At 40.5% G+C, this 9,746-nt stretch overlaps 1 pseudogene; it reads right to left on the reverse strand.

Annotated features, from left to right (window-relative positions):
• LOC109953492 (extracellular calcium-sensing receptor-like) overlaps nucleotides 1–9,367 on the reverse strand; it is a 19,557-nt pseudogene extending 10,190 nt beyond the window's left edge.
• Between the last annotated feature and the right edge of the window lie 379 nt (nucleotides 9,368–9,746).

Genomic DNA, 9,746 nt, shown 5'->3' on the forward strand with positions numbered 1-9,746 from the left:
TTTTTTCCTGCACCCCCACGGCCGCTTTAATCGCGTCCACATCTCGCTGGGTAAACTGCAAACTCGTTTTTATCTCCCGCATTTCTTTGGTCATGTCGTCGAGTCTCTTGTTATTTGTCCCCATAATTAGTTTCACAAAGCCTTGGAAACTTTCATGCTGTTGGCACATAAGTGCGATGAACATCAGCTTCTGCTGATTCAACATCTCAGCTACTTGCGCCGCTGAAATAGAATCTTCTTCAGCCTCAACATCCTCGCTCGCTTCGGATTTATTAGCTCTTTTCCCTCTTGGAGGCATTTTCGTAGTTGTAGAATTTGTTCGAAGACTTGACAATGTAGAAGATGTGAAAAATCGTAGAACAGACAAGAGGAGCAGTAAAGACGTCTGCTCTCGCTTTCAACCCGGAAATTTAATATATCTGCACATTGTTGTTACATGTTTCATTACAGCCAAAAATACTATGAAGTGCATGTGCCACAGTATACACTCCTTTATAGACATTGTTAAATATGGGCATGAATGACATATCAGTGAAGCTGTTTTGCACTCCAGTCAGATCTTCATGTCCAGTACATTCTCTCTGATTCTCTGCTGATGAGTTTGACTGTTTGAACTTACAATTAAATAAATTCTCCCAGAACTCTGTAAAAAATCCATTACTAGATTAACTGAGTGGCTTTACATCTAATATGAACTCTTTCATGCCACTGACATGTGCTTTGGAAATGAACACCCCTATGGCACCATCCAGAATGTGATGTGTATCCTTTTCTGCAGTTTGGGAATCGAGGATCCATGCCTCACTTCCTACCCACTGGTACCCAGTTAAGTTATGGTTAGACAACACATATATTAACACATTCATATCCATGGCTGAGAGAAAGGCTACAATCACCTTGGAGGTGGAAGCCTTGATAATGTCAATTATTATTTTTTTTTTTTATCAGATGAATCTGTTCTAAAGATAGACACAGAATATTCCAGACAGATGCCCAGCTGCTGTGTAGTTTCTGTGAATGCAGTCATGCCTTTATTGCCATAATCATCATTGCTTCTAATAGCTCCAACCCATGTCCAACCAAAGTACTTGACTAACTGGGCCAGGGCTCTGCTCTGATAGTAGTCACTGGGTATTGTTCTGTGGAAGGATGGATATTTGGTTTTGTCACTGAGACAAGCACAGGTGGCAGAGGGGCTGATCTACAAAAAAAAGAAATGTCCTCCCAAGATCAAGATGTGAGATATAGAATATTCAGACTCTCACATTTGCTCTGAACAGCTGTAATACTTGTAGATTAAGAATTACTTTCAACAATTAAAATTACATATTTATTAATCTTACCCACCAGTGGGATATGAAAGGATCCAATGACAGTAGCTATAGCTATGCATGGAGAGGAAGAGGTGTCTCCTATAATGGCATGCACTTGTGCAGGTCTGGTACATGGTGCTTCAGTGGGTGCAGACAAAATTTCATTTCCATTAGCCAAGACCAGTGCAACCTTTACACTTCTGGCACTCGAGCTACAGGAATCATACATCTTATAGCCCAGAGAGATGCCAGGTAGTAGATCTGTGCTGTTATTAATTTCCTCAATGGCAAAAATCATAGACTGGGCAAACTGGAACTGTCTGAAACTTAAACTTGATGCAAACAATTTTAAGTAGTTGTACTCATAGTAGTGCTTGAAATACAAAACAACAGAATAGCAAGTCAAAGTATTTTTTGGTATTAATACAACTATTTTAATTTTCACATACTCATTTTCATACTTTTTTAACCTATTTGTAGTATGATGTCCCTATTTAATGTTTTAAATATAAATTTCTATATTGATTTACCTGGTACACTCCAGTGGCAGTGGTTTGCACATGTAAGTATCCTGTCTGACTTTCCAGCTACTGTGGAAACTGAAGATTGCCCCCAATATAATGTCCCCATCCTTAGATAGCTGTGGGTTCTCAGGATCCTCTCTCTGCCGGCACACCAACTCCTCAGCCTGAGAGAAAGACATCACCAACAACAACTGTAAAATTGCACAGCCCTGCTCTGACCACCTCTGTTTGGATGTCATACTGTCTGAGAGAACTAAACCACTGGGAGGCATACCTTAAAAACAATCAGAAGCTCATAATGATACTTACACATTTTGCACTAGCATTACTGCTTTAGCTCTTGATCTGCAAGGTGGGGGGAGAGCAGGGAGATCCCCAAACTGAAAAAAAAATTTAAGTGTGTCAGGGCCGCTCGGCGGCCGCTAGCGGGCTAACTCTGTGCCGTGAGAGGTATGCGTGTTTGGAATGCTACGCTGACAGTTGTCTGTGCGTCTTGGCTTGACTCCTCTCACACTACCTACACTATGCCCTCTACCCCACGTAGTTTATTCTTCGAAGCTTAGTCACATGTCATATTCAGTACTTACCCTGTTTCCTATCGTTAGTCTATGTGTACACCTGTTCGTCCTGCTCTCCTTAGTTGTCCTTCCTTGGTTGTGAGTATTACGGACCCTGTTATGTGTATTGCTTTGTTGTGTTGTCTTTCTGTAAATAAACCCCTTTTTGTACTAGCACCTGGGTCAGCGCTCTTGAGTCCTACCCCATAGTTCTCCCTCACCCTCCTGGCGAGGGGGACTAACCCTAACAAAGTGGTGTAGTCTTTTTTTTATGTGTTTGGTTTATGTGTTATTAGAGAAGAAGATTTAGTTATGCTGCACATTCTTCCTTTTTAAAAATACAAATTTTCTTTTTTATATTAAGATGATGTGATATTTACATGAATTTTACATGTACAGTTTAATCATTGAATAATAAAATAATGAAAAGAATTGTATGTAAAATAACATACAATAAAATATACAATAAGATTTTCCATAACAGTACAATAATTGTTTCAGCACTAATACTGTATAATACTGTATATTAGAGATGTTCCGCTCTGGTACTAAGTATCAGTGCCAATCTGGGCTTTTTTGACTAGATCACTATAGTCCTGTAATTGTATGGACTCATTCGGATTTTTGAGATGCATGTTGTACAAAATACATACATATATACGTAAGATGCTATATTAATCAGTCTAGCTGTCTAAACTGCCTGTGTGTGGGCTAGCTTATCTCTCTTGCTCTAGACCTGAAGCCTACTTTTAGCTTCAAGTCTATTTTTTCAGATCTATGCACGTATATTACACCACAGAATCCACCAAAACAATGAAAGCTCACTGGTTCCACCAAGAACTCCACTAAAGCAGAGAAATACATCAAGCAAAAATAGTTAAAACACATGATCTCTCCTGAGCATAGTAGTGTGCAAGTGCGTGTTGTTTTTATTTGCCTGTTGGATATACTGTACATATAATTAAGAGTGTAGCCAGAAATTCCCTCACTGTCTATCATTTGTTCTACACTGTAATTTTTGAAGCCTTACTAAGATGATGTTTTTTTGATTGATTAATCTAGATGTGCTGATTTAAGATTACTGTAGATGTAGAACTTCAAATGCAACTGTCATGTTCCTGGGCTCACATGCACTGTGTGGTGTATTTCTATGTCCTGCTGCTCTCTTAGACTGGTACACTCCCACTACTTCTCACCTGGCTGACTGGCAACAGCTGCGGCACAATACTAGTCAACACCAGCCACGCAGATAAGCAGCGTCTACTTGGCGTTTCCTTGTCAGATTGTTTGTCTGTTGTTACACTCAGATTATCGTCCTGCCAGACAACACTCACCTGTTCATGTTCTCTCCTTTGAAGAAGATTAGTGAAGCAGCTGTAACTGTAGTCAGCTCACCTGTCCATGCCTGTACCTGCGAAGAAGAAGGAAAGTAAAGATAAGAATCTACCTGTTGTCTGCTTAATCTGTCCATGTCAGTAGTAGAGAAATGACAACTGCTCTTTCATGTTGATTAGCAGCCTGACCATATCTGTAGAAGAAATAAGAAAGCTGCATCAAGTCCCTGCATCAAGAACTCATCCTTCAGGGTTAAGATTAATAATTTGTGCACAATTAATTAGTTATAATAATCACATTAAAGTCTGGTCGGCCCACCATAAAAGAGACCTGGTGTTCCGAGCTAATTGTTTTATTTACTAAATTAACCTGAGGCACATGTGCTACATAGTGAAACTGCTGATGCTTTAACTTGTTTCTCATTCCAAATTTTCAGTGACTTGGTGCCTCAAGCCGACATGGAACCGACCCGAGTGCCTCCATTTTCTGGATTGGTCCTCATACTATAAATCCTTGTTTCTTTAATTGTTGCACAAAATGCCATCCTTTTGTTGAGTAAAATTATTAACAAAGTCATACTTTAAGGTTGATTTTAACATTTTATGAATTAAGAACTTAATTAGTAGAAGATTAACATTATGCTTGTTGAGTAGTCAACCTGTGTGTTTACTTAGCATATGGTAATTCTATCATAGTTAAGATTTAGTTTAGAGCACACATAAGTTTGCTTACTTATATGTTACAATTATGTTTACATAGTTGAGTATATCATTCTATGTGTTCACTGAATTCTTGGCTAGTATTTACTGTGTTAGCCAACTGGGGTACTGTTTAACATCAAGGGAGACTGATTCACTAAAACACTGAAAACTCATTAGATTTACAGCCTAGCAAAGAGGGTCCACAGTTGTTTTATTACCACCACTTGGCTGATGGAACGGGGGAGCTAGAGTTTATTGGGGTCTTAGGAGAGTAGGAACAGAGATTAGATCTAAGAGCCAGGAAGAGGGACCAACTTCAAAAGACAGGGCAATATACACACACACACAGAGAAGTTTTATTGGAACAGGGGGGTAGTGCCAAGAGTCTTTGGGTAACAAAGGAAGACAGAAGTGTCTATTTAGGAATTAAGACCGGGCAGCTATTCCTCCATCTTTAGGAAGCTGCTTTTCCCATTGGAGCAGGAAGGAGGCAGAAGGGGGACGGATGGATAGATGGACCAATGGAGCAACCCGAGAGGACCAGACCAGCCTACAATTGCACATTTCAAATTGTATAAGTAACTGGGTTTCAGGAGGGTAGGCGTTCCTTCTCGTCCTGAAGACGAATTGAACGGTTTTGCTGTTGAGGTTAGGGCTTCAGATAGAGATGGAACCCAGAGCTCTGTAAATTGCTTTATTCAATGGTCTGTTTAGTTATGATAATAAATGTTTGAAAATTGATATTTGATGCCGATTATTCTTCATGAAAGAACATGCTGCAGCACCTAGGGCAACAATAAGTATAAATGGGATCAGGTCACAAAGTTTCACTTTACAGCAGGGTACCAGAGAAGGATGCCCACTCTCACCATCTCTATTTGCCATATATCATCGAGCCTCTAGCAGCAGCTATATGACAGAACACTTACTCAGAAAATAAAATGTGTTTTTATGCACATGATTTATTATTATATTTACAGGATCCCTATAATTCTCTACAGGAAACCTTACACATTATTAACACATTTTCTAAGATCTCAAATTACACAATAAACTGGAATAAATCCACCATACTACCACTCTCTGCCTGGGATTCTGCAGCTCAAGACTCCTCCTCCCAATTCTGCACAGGCAAATCAACTACCTGTTTACAATGCGTCTCACAACACCCACAGATAAATGGTTTAAATCACTTGATTCTATAACTTTACAATTTTATATCTTGGTATTAATATCTTTCCCAGGCTGTCAGAACTTTTTAATCTCAACTACACCCCCCTGCTAAAAAAATAGAAGATTATTTCAAATGCTGGTCCAATCTTCTTCGCTCGCTCATCGGCCGAATAGCTACTGTCAAAATGAAAACTCTACCTCAAATCAACTACCTGTTTACAATGCGTCTCACAACACCCACAGATAAATGGTTTAAATCACTTGATTCTATAACTTCACAATTTTATTGGAAAAACAAGAAACCCAAAATTTCTCTATCTACACTCCAAAAGAAGAAATCACTAGGTGGCCTGGAAGCACCAAATTTCCAATATTACTACTTGGCAAATCAGCTACAATATTTAGTCAAATGGATTCAGAAGGACAGTTACAACAGCACATGGATAGAATTAGAGCAAAACTACTGCAAAAATAACTCAGTTACAGACCTTCCCTTCCTACCAAACTCTATTAAGAAAATGAATTACTGTAAGAACATCACAATCCTCTCAACTCTGACTCTGCAGATGTTTTCACCAAAGCGAAATCACACAGTGAAGCTGCTATGAAAGCAAGTTTTATTGCAGCAGAGGAGATAACCAAATGAGCCCGGCCATTTACCGAGGGAGAGTTTCTGAAGAGCTGACTGATGAAAGTGTGCGACGTCTTGTGTCCAGACAAAAAGCAGGTGTTTGCAAATGTAAGCCTTAGCAGAAATACAGTGGCTGATTTTAAGTTCAAGTTTATTTATTTTGGAATAATATTCTATCCTCTCTGTTTTGATTCATATTTATGTTCTAAAAACGTTTAGTTTTAGTCTGTTCAATAAATGTTTGGCCCGCGATCTAAAGTGTGCTTTGAGTTTTGGCCCCCTGTGCAATTGAGTTTGACACCCCTGCTGTACACCATAAATCCATCTACTCTCCCATCTTATTGGACAGCCTCAAACACATTCTGCAAACAAGGATCATCAAAGTGTGGCCAGAGGGGACAGACTCACAGGTTTCACCACACGGACTAGAGTACAGTATATTTGCCTCTTGGGCTACATGTGACTCTCACACAGACATTGCCACCTACATTTCCTCTGTGCTGGACTACATTAACACTACCACTGATAATGCACAATCACAATGCACTCTAGGTTGCACCGACAATTATTTTCATGCTACTTGGACCTGCCAACCAGTTCATTCCCTCTGGACAGCAGTGACAGAGAACCTCTCCACCATCTTGGGCTGTAGAACCCTTTCTCCATCACTTTGCTTGCTCAGTAATATCACAGAAGTCGACCACCTAGTTAAGGAACACTTCACAAACTCTGACCCCCAATGTATGTGAAAGGGCATCCAGGTCATCAGTGACTACAAACCCGGCAACTCCACCCCAAGAACCACAGATGTCTCCTTCCTCAATGAGCTAAATGACTTCTGTGCTCACTTCAACTAGGACAACAAGGAGACAACTATCAAGTCCAGGCCCTCCACAGACCACCAGCCACTCACACTCATGCTGCACTGAGCCGGATCAATGCACGCAAGGCTGCTGGCCCTCAAAAGCACCTCCTTTGTGCCAGTGCCAAAACATTCCACCCCAATGTGCCTGAATGACTACTGCCCTGTAGCACTCACACCCCTTGTCATGAAGTGCTTCAAGCGCCTGGTCCTGACATGCCTGATGACCTGTCTCCCACCCACACTGGACCCACACCAATTTGCCTACTGCAGGAAAAAGGAGCACGGAGTATGCAGTCTCCACAGCACTGCACTCTGTACTCAGACATCTGAACAATAACAGTATTTATGCAAGAATGCTGTTCATGGGCTTCAGCTCCGGATTTAACACAGTCATCGCCTCCAAATTAACCACCAAACCTGGAGACCTGGGAATCAATCCTCCTTCTGCAACTGGATTCTGGGCTTTCTGACCAACATGTCTCAGGATGTTAGGTCAAACAACACCTGTTCCTACACCATTACCCTCATCACCGGCGTACCACAAGGCTGTGTGCTGAGCCCATTCCTCTACTCCCTTTTCACCCACAACTGCAGGCCTGTGCATGGCTCCAGCACCATCATCAAGTTTGCAGATGACACCACAGTGATCTGCCTCATCAGCAACAATGATGAGTCAGCCTACAGGGATGAGGTACAGCACCTAGCTGTATTGTGCACTGACAATAACTTGCTCCTTAACAGTAACAAGACCAAGGAGCTCATTGTGGACTACAGGAGGGAGAAAGTAGGCACACACAATCCCATCCATATTAACGGGATGGTTGTTGAACATGTCCCCAGCTTCAAATTCCTGGGGACCCACATTTCAGAGAATCTGTCTGGGACCACCAACACCTGTAGCCTGGTTAAGAAGGCTCACCAGTGCCACTTCTTCCTGAGGACACTGAAGAAGAACCACCTGTCTTCAGCCATCCTGCTGTGCCATCAAGAGCATCCCAACCAGCTGTATCACAGTCTGGTATGGAAACTGCTTTGTCTCTGATCACAAGGTGTTGTAGCAGGTGGTGAAAACTACTCAACACATCACAGGGATTCCACTTTCAGCCATTGAGGGTGTCCACAGGGAACCCTGTCTCCGACCTGCTTGCAGCATTCTCAAGGACTCCTCTCACCCTGCTGACAAACTGTTTGACCTCCTGCCCCCTGCGAGGCACTTCAGGAGCCTCCAGAGCAAGACCAGTAGACTCTTTGCACTACATCCATTGAACTGTTAACTCATGTAACTTATTATCTTCCTATTCTGCACCATTTCATCCCATTGCACTAGTGTTTTATAATCTTAATGTACTTTATCCATTATTTGTAATTTAAATCCATAAAGTCTGTTGTTTATTGTATATTACCTTATATAATTTACCGTAAATATCAATTATACATATCTATCGGTAAATTAGTACTGACTGTTCATACTGTAGATACTGCACACTCTGCACCACTGTTATTGCACTTCTGGTTAGATGCTAAACTGTATATCGTTGCCTTGTAATAAGAAATTCAAATGATATTGTGTATTATGTAATAAGTAAGAAACTGGACATTTTGTATAAAATGTTTTTTGATATAACTGTCTAAAAATCATTTTAGCAGTTCAGTGTTAGTCAACTGTCAACACTGTGAATTACTGTATAAGATTGAACACTTATCACAATATCTCGGTAAACCTGTATGTGCAGTTTTAACCCTTACCACTTAAAAGTGTAAACCCATACTGAAATCACAAGAATATTAATAACATCAAAATTGACTCAATAAAGAGAGAGCATAATAAACTTTTTCAAGAATTTTACATAGGAGTTTTAAAATAGTTGCATCTCCGTATATTCTCCTTCATCATTTAGTGGCCATTCCCATATTTCTAGTAAACATTCTTGCTCCTGTTGTGGGACTTCTAACTGCAAAGAAACAATTTGTTCGATAGTCTCCTGCAGCTCCTTTTGTAAGGTAATTTCTGATGCCAGATCATCAGAGGCTGGCTCTATTGTTATGGCCCGTGTTTCCTGGGCTTTTTGGTTCTCTCTGGGACCCGTTTTTACAGCTTTGCTGACACAGCCATTGAGGGTGTCCACAGGGAATGCTGTCTCTGATGTGCTCGCTGCATTCTCCAGGACTCCTCTCACCCTGCCCATAAACTGTCTGACCTCTTGCCCAGAGGCGCTTCAGGAGCCTCTGGTCCAAGACCAGTAGACTCAGAAACAGCTTCTTCTCCATAGCTGTCGCTTTACTGAACTCTGTCCTCGTTTACAGCTGGAAAATTGATGGAATGGCAGCTGAATGGCTTTTATCTGTGAGCAGCAATTCTCAGTGCCTCAAATACAGACACACATTATCCATTAACTTTTTTATATTTTTTTGCATTTTTATACTTCTAAACCAGATATCTAATACAAGGTTTAGATAAAGATAAAGGTTTTTGTCTGTAATAATGCAGATTTATTATTTGATTATATTTTAAAATGTGTATCAAATGTTATAGAATCATTAGTAAATAGTGTATTAAGGTGCATTCGAATTTATTTTGTAAGTTTTCAAAATGATTTTGATGCCCCTTTCTCCATCATATTCTTTTTTGTATTCTTCTCTGGTTTCA

Source organism: Monopterus albus, unplaced genomic scaffold (genome assembly GCF_001952655.1).
Source record: "Monopterus albus unplaced genomic scaffold, M_albus_1.0 scaffold703.1, whole genome shotgun sequence".
NCBI classification, from domain to species: domain Eukaryota; kingdom Metazoa; phylum Chordata; class Actinopteri; order Synbranchiformes; family Synbranchidae; genus Monopterus; species Monopterus albus.